Source organism: Carcharhinus amblyrhynchos, unplaced genomic scaffold, assembly GCF_965287045.1.
Source record: "Carcharhinus amblyrhynchos unplaced genomic scaffold, sCarAmb.v2.hapA scaffold_913, whole genome shotgun sequence".
NCBI lineage: Eukaryota > Metazoa > Chordata > Chondrichthyes > Carcharhiniformes > Carcharhinidae > Carcharhinus > Carcharhinus amblyrhynchos.
The window spans coordinates 1-14,835 of record NW_027650653.1 but is presented as its reverse complement, the minus strand read 5'-3'; the positions used below and the strand labels follow the sequence as shown (position 1 = coordinate 14,835).

General features: G+C 57.7%; 1 pseudogene across 1 annotated transcript; it reads right to left on the bottom strand.

The window, feature by feature from the left end:
- Positions 1-9,976: 9,976 nt before the first annotated feature.
- On the bottom strand, positions 9,977-14,627 carry LOC145340305 (F-box/LRR-repeat protein 19-like; annotated as a pseudogene). The gene is made up of 4 exons (XR_013886233.1): positions 14,442-14,627; positions 13,650-13,811; positions 11,362-11,578; positions 9,977-10,453 (listed from the first exon to the last, which is right to left on the bottom strand). The product of XR_013886233.1 is annotated as an F-box/LRR-repeat protein 19-like (transcript).
- Between the last annotated feature and the right edge of the window lie 208 nt (positions 14,628-14,835).

The following is a 14,835-nucleotide window of genomic DNA, read 5'->3' as shown; positions in this document are numbered from 1 at the left end:
GTGTGTCTATATGTGTGTGTGTGTGAGTGTCAGTGTGTGTGTCTATATGTGTGTGTGTGTGTGTGAGTGTCAGTGTGTGTGTCTATATGTGTGTGTGTGTGAGTGTCAGTGTGTGTGTCTATATGTGTGTGTGTGTGTGTGAGTGTCAGTGTGTGTGTGTGAGTGTCAGTGTGTGTGTCTGTGTGTGTGTGAGTGTCAGTGTGTGTGTGTCTATATGTGTGTGTGTGTGAGTGTCAGTGTGTGTGTCTGTGTGTGTGTGAGTGTCAGTGTGTGTGTCTATATGTGTGTGTGTGTGTGAGTGTCAGTGTGTGTGTCTGTGTGTGTGTGAGTGTCAGTGTGTGTGTGTCTATATGTGTGTGTGTGTGTGAGTGTCAGTGTGTGTGTGTGAGTGTCAGTGTGTGTGTCTGTATGTGAGTGTCAGTGTGTGTGTGTGTCTATATCTGTGTGTCTGTCTGTGTATACATCTGTGTGTGTCTGTGTTTGTGTCTATGTGCGTGTGTATGTCTGTGTGTGTTAATATGTGTGTTTATGTCTATGTGTGTGTGTGTATCAGTGTGTGAGCGTATCAGTGTGTGAGTGCATGTGTGTGTATGTCTGTGTGTGTGTGTCCGTCTGTGCATCTGTCTGTGTGTGTGTGTCTGTCTGTGTCCGTGTGTGGTTGTGGGGGGGGAGTGTAGGTACACCCACAGCGCTGTTAGGGAGGGAGTTCTGGGATTTGGACCCCAGTCACAGTGAAGGAACGGCTGATATATTTCGAAGGCAGGATGGTGTGTGGGGAGCTCGGAGGGGGGAACATGCAGGCGGTGGGTGTTCCCCATGTGTCTGATGACATGCCCCCTCCCCCCCCCCCCCAACCCCACGTCTGTCTCGTTGGGTAGAGGTGGTGGGTTTGGAAGGTGCTGTGGAAGGAGCCTTGGCGAGTCACTGCGGGGCATCTTGTAGACGGTACACACTGTGTGTGTGTGGGTGGTGGAGGGAGTGAAGGCAGATTAATACAGGGCTACGGGGAGAGAGCGGGGGCAGTGGAATTAGTTTGGGGATTGGGCTATGGGGAGAGAGCGGGGCAGTGGGATTAGTTTGGGGATTGAGCTATGGGTAGAGAGCGGGGCAGTGGGATTAGTTTGGGGATTGAGCTATGGGGAGAGAGCGGGACAGTGGGATTAGTTTGGGGATTGAGCTATGGGGAGAGAGCGGGGCAGTGGGATTAGTTTGGGGATTGAGCTATGGGGAGAGAGCAGGGCAGTGGGATTAGTTTGGGGATTGATACACGGCTATGGGGAGAGAGCGGGGCAGTGGGATTAGTTTGGGGATTGAGCTATGGGGAGAGAGCAGGCAGTGGGATTAGTTTGGGGATTGATACAGGGCTATGGGGAGAGAGCGGGGCAGTGGGATTAGTTTGGGGATTGAGCTATGGGGAGAGAGCGGGGCAGTGGGATTAGTTTGGGGATTGATACAGGGCTATGGGGAGAGAGCGGGGCAGTGGAATTAGTTTGGGGATTGATACAGGGCTATGGGGAGAGAGCGGGGCAGTGGGATTAGTTTGGGGATTGATACAGGGCTATGGGGAGAGAGCGGGGCAGTGGGATTAGTTTGGGGATTGAGCTATGGGGAGAGAGCGGGGCAGTGGGATTAGTTTGGGGATTGATACAGGGCTATGGGGAGAGAGCGGGGCAGTGGGATTAGTTTGGGGATTGAGCTATGGGGAGAGAGCGGGGCAGTGGGATTAGTTTGGGGATTGATACAGGGCTATGGGGAGAGAGCGGGGCAGTGGGATTAGTTTGGGGATTGGGCTATGGGTAGAGAGCGGGGCAGTGGGATTAGCTTGGGGATTGATACAGGGCTATGGGGAGAGAGCGGGGCAGTGGGATTAGTTTGGGGATTGAGCTATGGGGAGAGAGCGGGGCAGTGGGATTAGTTTGGGGATTGATACAGGGCTATGGGGAGAGAGCGGGGCAGTGGGATTAGTTTGGGGATTGATACAGGGCTATGGGGAGAGAGCGGGGGCAGTGGGATTAGTTTGGGGATTGATCCAGGGCTATGGGGAGAGAGCGGGGCAGTGGGATTAGTTTGGGGATTGGGCTATGGGTAGAGAGCGGGGCAGTGGGATTAGTTTGGGGATTGATACAGGGCTATGGGGAGAGAGCGGGGCAGTGGGATTAGTTTGGGGATTGATACAGGGCTATGGGGAGAATATCCTTAAGGAGGTTCTGTTACACTTACCTCAGAAACCAGTTCATCCTCAACTGAAGTACAATATCCCATTCTGGATTCTGCAGTTTAGCAAGGATGGGAGGGATTGAGAGACCGAGAGAGATGGACAGAGACGGAGAGAGGTAGAGATTGAGGAGAACGGTTCCAGTGATGAGTGGATTCAGTCACGGGGAGAGATTGGAGAAATCGGGGACTGTTCCCCTTGGGGAAGAGACGGGCGACAGGAGATTCGGATCGAGGTGTTCAGGATCACGAGGGGGTCCCGGGACAGAGTCGAGGGGGAGAGAAACAGTTCCTCATTGGCAGGAGGATCGGGAACCAGAGGGGGAGGGACACAGATTGAAGGGAGTTGGTTAGAAGAAGCGAGGGAGACACGGGGAGAAACTTTATCACACAGCGAGTGGTTAGGATCTGGAACGGAGCTGTCCCAGAGTGTGGGGGGAGGCAGATTCACACAGCGAGTGGTTAGGATCTGGAACGGAGCTGTCCCAGAGTGTGGGGGGGGGGGAGGCAGATTCACACAGCGAGTGGTTAGGATCTGGAACGGAGCTGTCCCAGAGTGTGGGGGGGAGGCAGATTCACACAGCGAGTGCTTAGGATCTGGAACGGAGCTGTCCCAGAGTGTGTGGGGGGAGGCAGATTCACACAGCGAGTGGTTAGGATCTGGAATGGCGCTGTCCCAGAGTGTGTGGGGGGAGGCAGATTCACACAGCGAGTGGTTAGGATCTGGAATGGCGCTGTCCCAGAGTGTGTGGGGGGAGGCAGATTCACACAGCAGACAGGAAGGACAGGTACACACATTGCCCCCATTCCAGCTGGACAAAATAAGTGACAGCCATTCGCTGGTTGAAACCTTGGTGCAATGGCCTCGACCAATGAACAGTCCTGCTGCTGGGTGCCCCCAATGCTTGGCAGTTAACTGCACAGCCACCCTTCCCCTGGTTCCTCAACAGAAATTCGAGTGCCCTCCCCATTTCTTTTCTCAGTTTCACTTTCTCCAATCTTGCCACCCTCCCCTCTCCGCGGTTTCCCCTCATTCACTCGATCCGAAGGTCCCCCACGATTCCAAAGTACTTTGATTAAATCTTCTCTCCCCCCCCTCGGGTAGCGTGAGGGATACCCCACAATTTGGGGAGGGGAGGGGTCCATGATTTAGGGTTCTGAAGAATGTGGAGCAAGAGAGAGATCTCGGGGTTCACGTCCACAGATCTCTGAAGGTCGCCACTCGAGTGGATAGATAGGGCCACGAAGGCGGCTTGTTAGCGTTTGGTAACGGGGAGGGGGGGGGGTTTGAGTTTAAGAGGCGTGGGGTTATGGCAGCAACTGTACGGGACCTCGGTGAGACCACATTTGGAACATTGGGTTCAGTTCTGGTCCCCTCGGGGTGTGGGAGCATCGGAGAGGGGGGATTTACCAGGATGCTGCCTGGTTTGGAGGGTAGGTCTGATGAGGACAGGTTGAGGGAGGTGGGGGCTTTTCTCTCTGGAGCGGAGGAGGATGAGAGGCGACTTCGTAGAGGTTTATAGAGGGGGGTAGATAGAGTGGACGTGCATTTCCTCAGGGTGGGTGTAGCTGTTACTAGGGGGCTTAACTATCAGGTGGGCGATATCGGAGGGATAGAACGAGGTAGATTCTTCACTCAGAGAGAGTGGTTGGGGTGTGGAATGCACTGCCCGCTGCGATAGTTGGACACTTGAGGAACTTTCAAGCGGTTATTGGACAGGCAGACGGAGCACACCGGAATGATAGGGAGTGGGGATCTTCGATCTTGGGTTGGGACATTGCTTGGTACAACATTTGAGGGGCTAAAGGCCCCTTGATCGAGGTCTGCGGTTTGCTTCCCGCCTTGTACGCCCCAGAGCGCACCCAAAGATTCCCCCCCGCCCCCGGCAAAAACGGAGTGCCTTCAAAGAACAAGGAACAACACAGCCCGGGAAACAGGCCCTCCGAGCCCCCGCCGCCCATTTTAACATTGTGAGTGCCCTCTTCCACCTATGACCTTTGTCTACGCCTATTGGATTCCACAATAAAGGAATTAGAACCAGATTGAGGGAAGACTTAATTTAGGGACAATTTGTTACGCCAATCAGCCTAAGGGCACATCTTTGGGGTGTGGGAGGAAACCGGAGCACCCGGAGAAAACCCACGCAAGCACGGGGAGAACGCGCCAACTCCCGCAGACACCGGCCCACATCCACGTGTCTGCGCAGCGATAGTCACTGAGCTGTCGTCTTGCCCGTCAGTTGGTCCAGTTTAAGCGCACACTAACGACGTGAAGCACGAGGCAACTCTCAAAGCAACATCCAAGAGCAGCCCTCGCACGACCCAGCGCGGGTATGCCCCTTGTTGGGCCATCGCGGAGCACCTGGGGAGGGGGGTACAGGGGTGGGGACAGAGAGAACTGCAGTCATGTGGGCTATGGGCAGACTTCCCAAATAGGTTTCCTCCCACAGTCCAAAGATGTGTAGGTTAGGGTGGATTGTCCATGCTAAATTGTCCCTTAGTGTCCAAAGATGTGTAGGTTAGGGTGGATTGGCCGTGCTAAATTGTCCCTTAGTGTCCCAAAGATGTGTAGGTTAGGGTGGATTGGCCGTGCTAAATTGTCCCTTAGTGTCCAAAGATGTGTAGGTTAGGGTGGATTGTCCATGCTAAATTGCCCCTTAGTGTCCAAAGATGTGTAGGTTAGGGTGGATTGGCCGTGCTAAATTGTCCCTTAGTGTCCAAAGATGTGTAGGTTAGGGTGGATTGTCCATGCTAAATTGTCCCTTAGTGTCCAAAGATGTGTAGGTTAGGGTGGATTGGCCGTGCTAAATTGTCCCTTAGTGTCCAAAGATGTGTAGGTTAGGGTGGATTGTCCATGCTAAATTGTCCCTTAGTGTCCAAAGATGTGTAGGTTAGGGTGGATTGGCCATGCTAAATTGTCCCTTAGTGTCCAAAGATGTGCGGGTTAGGGTGGATTGGCCATGCTAAATTGTCCCTTAGTGTCCAAAGATGTGTAGGTTAGGGTGGATTGGCCGTGATAAATTGTCCCTTAGTGTCCAAAGATGTGTAGGTTAGGGTGGATTGGCCGTGCTAAATTGTCCCTGAGTGTCCAAAGATGTGTAGGTTAGGGTGGATTGGCCATGCTAAATTGTCCCTTAGTGTCCAAAGATGTGTAGGTTAGGGTGGATTGGCCGTGCTAAATTGTCCCTGAGTGTCCAAAGATGTGTAGGTTAGGGTGGATTGGCCATGCTAAATTGTCCCTTAGTGTCCAAAGATATGTAGGTTAGGGTGGATTGGCCGTGTGAAATTGTCCCTTAGTGTCCAAAGATGTGTAGGTTAGGGTGGATTGGCCGTGCTAAATTGTCCCTTAGTGTCCAAAGATGTGTAGGTTAGGGTGGATTGGCCGTGTGAAATTGTCCCTTAGTGTCCAAAGATGTGTAGGTTAGGGTGGATTGGCCGTGCTAAATTGCCCCTTAGGGTCAGCAGGGTAAATGTTTGGGGTTGTGGGAGTGGGGCATGGGCTGGGGTTACAGACTCGATGGGCTGAGTGGCCTCCTTTTGCACCGGAGGGATTCTATGAATGGAAACATTCAACAAATCAGATGGTGGGGGGTGGGTTTGCAACATGTAGAGATCATTCAGCCCATTGATTTTATTCTAGCCCCCCCTGCAGAGCCATCCAGCCCATCTCTTTCCCAGGTTAGCCCTGTAATTTTACCCCCCAACCCTTCAAGGCGTTCCTGCGATTTACTTGAGACTCATTCACCTTCTCTGCTGCCACCATGTCACGTGGACAGTGAGTCTCTGGGAATTCTGTGTATATTTCGGAATTTACCCCGGATTTCACTGGGCCAGTATCCCGTGCCCTCCACTTGGGAGCCCCTCCAAGGGGGCAGGAGGCCATTTTGCCCCATTTGACAAGTCCGCGACTCACCCTTTTTTGCCGTTCCACGTTTACATTCCCCCCTCACCCACTGACGACCTTCGATTCCCTCCCCCAGCGAGCTCCGATCTCCCTCCACCCGAGACCTATCCAGCTCAGTCCTGGTGACCGACGAGGGGTCTAAACGGCCTCCGAGCCGCCTCCAACATCCCGAGGAGACCCAAAACTGCCCACGCTATTCCGGAGCTGTGGTCTCACCCCTTACGATGGGGAGACGGCTGCGTTGGACTGGGGTAAACACACTAAGAAGTCCCAGGTTGAAGTCCAACAGGTCTACTTGGTAGCAAAAGCCACTAGCTTTCGGAGGGCTGCCCCTTCGCCAGGTGAGCGGGGGAGTTGTGTTCACACACAGGGCAATATAAAGACACAAACTCAACTTACACAATAATGGTTGGATTGCGAGACTTTACAGGTAATCTTAAAGGTGCAGACAGTGCGAGTGGAGAGAGGGTTAAGCTCAGGTTTAGGAGATGTGTATTGTCCCCAGACAGGACGGTCAGTGAGATTTCGCAAGCCCAGGCAAGTCCTGGGGGTTACAGAGAGTGCGACAGGAACCCAAGGTCTCGGGTGAGGCCGTCCTTGTGTGTGCGGAACTTGGCTATTGGCCTCTGCTCAGCGACTCTGCGCTGAGCAGAGACCGATAGCCAAGTTCCGCACACGTGAGGACACGCGGTGGGTCATGCGAGGGCTGCTGCTCCGGGAGTTGCCTAGTGCTTCACGTCTATTAGTGTACGCTCAAACTGGGCCATCTGACGGGTAACACCACAGCTCAGTGACTATCGCTATGCAGACACATGGATGTGGGTCGGTATCTGGGGGAGATTGCGCATTCTCCCCGTGCTTGCGTGGGTTTGCTCTGGTTTCCTCCCACACCCCCAAAAAAACGGGCTCTTAGACTGATTGGTGTAACAAATTGTCCCTGAATTAGAATCTCCTCTATTGGGGAAGATCGAGGAGAAGCCTGTTTCCCCTGCTGTGTTATTTGTCGTATTATTCTGTAAATCGAGTTTATACGCTCTGTTTGTGAGCGGAACTCCCCATTCACCTGCCGAAGGAGCAGTGCCCCGTAAGTTAGTGGATTTTGCGACCAAATGAACCTGTTGGACTTTAACCTGGTGCTGTGGGACACCTTACCGCGCCCACCCCAGTCCATAAGAAATAGGAGCAGGAGTAGGCCATCTGGCCCTTCGAGCCTGCCCCGCCATTCAATAAGATCATGGCTGATCTGTCGTGGCTCAGTTCCACTTTCCGGCCCTCTCCCCATAACCCTTAATCCCCTCTCTTATCAAAAACCCATCAACCCGCGTCTTAAAAATATTTAGCGAGGCAGCCTCCACCACTTCAACGGGCAGAGAATTCCAGAGATTCACCACCCTTTGAGTGAAGAAGTTCCTCCTCAACTCCGTTCTAAACCGCCCCCCCTTTATCTTGAGGCTGTGCCCCCTAGTCCTACTGTCTTTTTTGAGCGGGAAGAGTCTCTCCACCTCTATCCTATCCATCCCATTCATCATCTTATACGTCTCAATGAGATCTCCCCTCATTCTTCTAAACTCCAACGAGTACAAGCCTAGTTTATTCAGCCTCTCCTCATAGCTCAACCCCCTCAACTCTGGTATCAGCCTAGTAAACCCTCTGCACTCCCTCCAAGGATCCAACGCTGGCATCTCCGCATCACGGCTACCCAGAAACACTCAGTCTGGGATAGAAATTCACAACCTCTCCATTTCTTTTCTCACACGCTTTCTTTCTCTCTCTCTCTCTAATCTCGCCACCCTCCCCTCTCCGCAGTTCCTCCTCGTTCCCAAGATCGACCCACGATTTCCCAAAACGCAAGGTCAATTAAATCTTCTCCCCCTCCGAGGGAAAGGACACCCCACAATCCAGGGGGTCGGTGATCGAAGTCTGCGATTTGCGCCCCACCTTGAGCTGTGAAGGCTGAAGAAGCGGGTGGAAATATTCCGTATAATCCCATCTGTAAATAAATCGGGTTAAACAGCACTTAGCCAGGCTGCCTACTGACTGTCAGGCCTTCAGCTCATCGGCACGGAACGGCCGACTGTCGGGCTCCCGTTGCTGGTACCTTTCCCCGATCAGCCGAGAGCCTTTGAGGACACGGAGGGAGACCATTCAGCCCATCGACACCATGCCAGCCCCCTGCAAAGTAATCCAGTCAATCCCATTCCACAGTTCTTACAGGGAGCCCGGCAACACGGCCTCCTTCAAGGTGTCCATCAGTGAGATCCAAGGCGTTACCACCCATCGCACAAGAAAGTTCTTCCTCACAACCCTGCAGGTAGCTATACTGCCGACTGCACCAGACAAAGAATGCAGCATTTTCCACCGAGGGTGGGTGTTGTGGGAGGGTCGGTGCTGAGGGAGCGCCGCACTGTGGGAGGGTCGGTGCTGAGGGAGTCCCGCACTGTGGGAGGGTCGGTGCCGAGGGAGTCCCGCACTGTGGGAGGGTCGGTGCCGAGGGAGTCCCGCACTGTGGAGGGTCGGTGCCGAGGGAGGTCCCGCACTGTGGGAGGGTCGGTGCCGAGGAGTCCCGCACTGTGGGAGGGTCGGTGCCGAGGGAGTCCCGCACTGTGGGAGGGTCGGTGCCGAGGGAGTCCCGCACTGTGGGAGGGTCGGTGCCGAGGGAGTCCCGCACTGTGGGAGGGTCGGTGCCGAGGGAGCGCCGCACTGTGGAGGGTCGGTGCCGAGGGAGTCCCGCACTGTGGGAGGGTCGGTGCCGAGGGAGTCCCGCACTGTGGGAAGGTCGGTGCCGAGGGAGCGCCGCACTGTGGGAGGGTCGGTGCCGAGGGAGCGCCGCACTGTGGGAGGGTCGGTGCCGAGGGAGTCCCGCACTGTGGGAGGGTCGGTGCCGAGGGAGTCCCGCACTGTGGGAGGGTCGGTGCCGAGGGAGTCCCGCACTGTGGGAGGGTCGGTGCCGAGGGAGTCCCGCACTGTGGGAGGGTCGGTGCCGAGGGAGTCCCGCACTGTGGGAGGGTCGGTGCCGAGGGGAGCGCCGCACTGTGGAGGTCGGTGCTGAGGGAGTCCCGCACTGTGGGAGGGTCGGTGCCGAGGAGCCGCCGCACTGTGGGAGGGTCGGTGCCGAGGGAGCGCCGCACTGTGGGAGGGTCGGTGCCGAGGGAGCGCCGCACTGTGGGAGGGTCGGTGCCGAGGGAGCGCCGCACTGTGGGAGGGTCGGTGCCGAGGGAGCGCCGCACTGTGGGAGGGTCGGTGCCGAGGGAGCGCCGCACTGTGGGAGGGTCGGTGCCGAGGGAGCGCCGCACTGTGGGAGGGTCGGTGCCGAGGGAGCGCCGCACTGTGGGAGGGTCGGTGCCGAGGGAGCGCCGCACTGTGGGAGGTCAGCGCCGAGGGAGTCCCGCACCGTGGGAGGGTCAGCGCCGAGGGAGCGCCGCACCGTGGGAGGGTCGGTGCCGAGGGAGTCCCGCACCGTGGGAGGGTCGGTGCCGAGGGAGTCCCGCACCGTGGGAGGGTCGGTGCCGAGGGAGCCCCGCACTGCGGGGAGGGTTGGTGCCGAGGGAGCGCCGCACTGTGGGAGGGTCGGTGCCGAGGGAGCGCCGCACTGTGGGAGGGTCGGTGCCGAGGGAGCGCCGCACTGTGGGAGGGTCGGTGCTGAGGGAGTCCCGCACTGTGGGAGGGTCGGTGCCGAGGGAGTCCTGCACTGTGGGAGGGTCGGTGCCGAGGGAGCGCCGCACTGTGGGAGGGTGGGTGCTGACAGACAGGGTTAAAAGCTAGCAGTGGGAGCTCTATCGCCCCCTCCTTGGCGATTTGCAGAACTCGGTGAGCGGCGCCGGTCCGGACTCTGGGACGCCGGTTAGACAAGAACTCTGCTTCCTTCTCGTCTCCCGTTTATTAAAACGCAACAACAGTCCACAAGGCCACCGTTCCTCGTTTAACAAAGTGGTTTCCATAAAGTTTTCTTTAAAAAAAATGCGAGGAACGAGTTGGATCGGGCGACGGGAAATTAAAAAAAAAATCGAAGAGGGAACGAGAGAAAATAATTCTGTTTCTTAAAAAAAAAAGGAGTTCGCAGCTGGGAATCTGTTCCTCGCACCGAGACGCTCTCTCTCTCTCTCTCTCTGTCTCCAGGCCTCGCTCGGGGACTCTGCGCCCCCTCCCCGTGACGTTAGCTGTCCCTCAGAATCAATTTGTCGTCTGAACAGCGGAAGGAGGGGGCCGGGGAGGACTCCTCGGTGAATCGCTGGCACCCCTCCAGCGTGATCTGCTTGCAGGATCGCAGGTCGATGCGGATGAGGTTCGGGCAGCGGCGGAACAGGGGGAGGCACTGGTCTGTTAACCGTTTACAGCCTGGGGTCGGGGGAGGGGGTGGGGGCAAGGGGGGGAGAGAGAGAGGGAGAGGGGGTTAGTACCGGAGAGAGAGGGACACACCTGTACACAGAGACACACACACACACCCCCACCCCCCCCCCCCCCACACACACACACACACACACACACACACACAGAGGCAGGGGGGAGGGGAGGGGAGGGGGGACGGGGGGGGGAGAGGAGGGGAAGCGGAGGTCGGGGGGGTGGAAGGGAGGGGAAGCGGAGGTCGGGGGGAGGGGAGGAGAGGACGACGGGGGGAGGGAGGGGAGGGGAGGAGAGGACGACGGGGGGAGGGAGGGGAGGGGAGGAGAGGACGACGGGGGGAGGGAGGGGAGGGGAGGAGAGGACGACGGGGGAGGGAGGGAGGGGAGAGAGGACGACGGGGGGAGGGAGGGGAGGGGAGGAGAGGACGACGGGGGGAGGGAGGGGAGGGGAGGAGAGGACGACGGGGGGAGGGAGGGGAGGGGAGGAGAGGACGACGGGGGGAGGGAGGGGAGGGGAGGAGAGGACGACGGGGGGAGGGAGGGGAGGGAGGAGAGGACGACGGGGGAGGGAGGGGAGGGAGGGGAGGACGACGGGGGAGGAGGGGAGGGGAGGGGAGGAGAGGACGACGGGGGGAGGGAGGGGAGGGGAGGAGAGGACGACGGGGGGAGGGAGGGGAGGGGAGGAGAGGACTCTGGGGGGAGGGAGGGGAGGGGAGGAGAGGACCTGGGGGGAGGGAGGGAGGGGAGGAGAGGACCTGGGGGGGAGGGAGGGGAGGGGAGGAGAGGACCTGGGGGGGAGGGGAGGGAGGGGGAAGGGAAGGGAAGGGAGGGAGGACTGGTGGGGGGAGGGAGGAAAGGACCTGGGGGGGGGGAGGACCGGGCCCAGAGCAGGGCCGCACATACCTGACAGGTTGATGTGGGCCAGTTTATCGCGGAGTTGGAGTTAGCAGCAGTCAGCAGGTTGACAGACTGGTCTCCGATGTGCGGGCAGTGGCTCAGGTCCAGGCTGGTGAGTTGGGAAGGTGTCTCACCAACAATCGCAGGGAGGTGTCCATAATGTCTAACCCAGCCAGGCGGAGATCCGTCACGTTCTGTAACCGCCCGCGTGTCTCATTCTGACCTGGACAGAGAGAGGCAGAGTCAGCAGGGAGAGACAGACACAGAGAGACAGAGTCAGCAGGGAGAGACAGACACAGAGAGGCAGAGTCAGCAGGGAGAGGACACAGAGAGAGTCAGCAGGGAGAGACAGACACAGACAGAGAGTCAGCAGGGAGAGACAGACACAGAGAGAGAGAGTCAGCAGGGAGAGACAGACACAGAGAGAGAGAGAGTCAGCAGGGAGAGACAGACACAGAGAGAGAGAGAGTCAGCAGGGAGAGACAGACAGAGAGAGAGAGAGAGTCAGCAGGAAGAGACAGACACAGAGAGAGAGAGAGTCAGCAGGGAGAGACAGACACAGAGAGAGAGAGAGTCAGCAGGGAGAGACAGACACAGACAGAGAGTCAGCAGGAAGAGACAGACAGAGAGAGAGAGAGAGAGTCAGCAGGAAGAGACAGACACAGAGAGAGAGAGTCAGCAGGGAGAGACAGACACAGACAGAGAGTCAGCAGGGAGAGACAGACACAGAGAGAGAGAGTCAGCAGGGAGAGACAGACACAGAGAGAGAGAGAGTCAGCAGGGAGAGACAGACACAGAGAGAGAGAGAGTCAGCAGGAGAGACAGACACAGAGAGAGAGAGTCAGCAGGGAGAGACAGACACAGAGAGAGAGAGAGTCAGCAGGGAGAGACAGACACAGACAGAGAGAGTCAGCAGGGAGAGACAGACACAGAGAGAGAGAGAGTCAGCAGGGAGAGACAGACACAGACAGAGAGAGTCAGCAGGGAGAGACAGACACAGAGAGAGAGAGAGTCAGCAGGGAGAGACAGACACAGAGAGAGAGAGTCAGCAGGGAGAGACAGACACAGAGAGAGAGATCAGCAGGGAGAGACAGACACAGAGAGAGAGAGAGTCAGCAGGGAGAGACAGACACAGACAGAGAGAGTCAGCAGGGAGAGACAGACACAGAGAGAGAGAGAGTCAGCAGGGAGAGACAGACACAGAGAGAGAGAGAGTCAGCAGGGAGAGACAGACACAGACAGAGAGAGTCAGCAGGAGAGACAGACACAGACAGAGAGTCAGCAGGGAGAGACAGACACAGAGAGAGAGAGTGTCAGCAGGGAGAGACAGACACAGACAGAGAGAGTCAGCAGGGAGAGACAGACACAGAGAGAGAGAGAGAGCAGCAGGGAGAGACAGACACAGACAGAGAGAGTCAGCAGGGAGAGACAGACACAGAGAGAGAGAGAGTCAGCAGGGAGAGACAGACACAGAGAGAGAGAGAGTCAGCAGGGAGAGACAGACACAGACAGAGAGAGTCAGCAGGAGAGACAGACACAGAGAGAGAGAGAGTCAGCAGGGAGAGACAGACACAGAGAGAGAGAGTCAGCAGGGAGAGACAGACACAGAGAGAGAGAGTCAGCAGGGAGAGACAGACACAGAGAGAGAGAGTCAGCAGGGAGAGACAGACACAGACAGAGAGAGTCAGCAGGGAGAGACAGACACAGAGAGAGAGAGAGTCAGCAGGGAGAGACAGACACAGACAGAGAGAGTCAGCAGGGAGAGACAGACACAGAGAGAGAGAGAGTCAGCAGGGAGAGACAGACACAGAGAGAGAGAGAGTCAGCAGGGAGAGACAGACACAGAGAGAGAGTCAGCAGGGAGAGACAGACACAGACAGAGAGAGTCAGCAGGGAGAGACAGACACAGACAGAGAGAGTCAGCAGGGAGAGACAGACACAGAGAAGAGAGTCAGCAGGGAGAGACAGACACAGAGAGGCAGAGTCAGCAGGGAGAGACAGACACAGAGAGAGAGAGTCAGCAGGGAGAGACAGACACAGACAGAGTCAGCAGGGAGCGAGTTGACAGAGGATAAGCCACAGTGCTCCAGAGGGCGGGAAACGGGGACCGGTGGAGGGGTGGGGGGAGCTTAGCGGGTGGGGGTGGAGGGGTGGCGCTCTGAGAGGAGGGGGGAGTGGGGGGGAGGGGGGGGGAGGAGGGGGGAGGAGGGGGGAGGAGGGGGGAGGGGGAGTGGGGACAGCATGCTCCGAGAGGGAAGGTGGGGGGTGGGAGGGGTATACAGCAGTCTCCGTACCTGGTCTGTTATCGGACGGGGGGGACACCAGTTCCCGGAGGTGTGAGTCCTTGACATCGTCCAGCCAGCGCAGGTCCAGCAGCTGGAGGTAGGAACAGCTGGCGGTACACAGAGCGGACACCGAGGACCAGGAACAGCCCGAGAGAATCAACTCCTTCAGACCTGGGGAAACAGCAAGGTCTCAGTGTCAGAGACTCTCCCCGAGAGGGAGGGAGGAGGAAGGAGAGGAGGGAGGGAGGAAGGAGAGGAGGGAGGGAGGAAGGAGAGGGAGGGAGGGAGGAAGGAGGGGAGGGGAGGAGGAAGGGAGGGAGGGAGGGAGGGAGAGGGAGGGAGGAGGAGAGGAGGGAGGGGGGAGGAGGGGAGGGAGGGAGGGAGGGAGGAGAGGGAGGGAGGAGAGGGAGGGAGGGAGGGAGGAGGAGGGAGGGAGGGAGGGAGGGAGGAGAGACTCCCTGGAGAGACAGGGAGGGAGGGAGGGAAGGGGATAGAGAGACCCCCTGAGGGAGGGGGAAGAGACAGTGCCACCCTCCTCCCTTGCATCCTCCCCTCTCCCCCTCCACAGCCTCCCTCTCCCCCGTACTCCCCCCGCAGCCTCCCTCTCCCCCGTACTCCCCCCGCAGCTCCCTCTCCCCCCGTACTCCCCCCGCAGCCTCCCTCTCCCCCCCGTACTCCCCCCGCAGCCTCCCTCTCCCCCCCGTACTCCCCCGCAGCCTCCCTCTCCCCCCCGTACTCCCCCCGCAGCCTCCTCTCCCCCCCCGTACTCCCCCTGCAGCCTCTCTCCCCCCCCGTACTCACCCTGCAGCCTGTTTATGAGCCACATCAGCTGCTTCTTGGAGATACTGGTCCAGCTCAGTCCAGGGTGACGGCTGCCCGTCGGATAATCCCACTCAGCATTGCTGGAGTGATCGACTTCTGACGACTCAGGTCAATTTTGGTCCATAAACCTCTATCACAGCACCTGGGGTGGGGGCAAAGACGGGGAGAGGGAGCAAGGCAGGCAGAGAGAGAGAGAGAGAGAGAGAGGCAGAGAGAGAGAGAGAGAGAGAGGCAGAGAGAGAGAGAGAGAGAGGCAGAGAAGAGAGAGAGAGGCAGAGAGAGAGGAGAGAGAGAGCAGAGAGAGAGAGAGAGAGAGAGAGAGAGAGAGAGAGGAGAGAGGCAGAGAGAGAGAGAGAGAGAGAGGCAGAGAGAG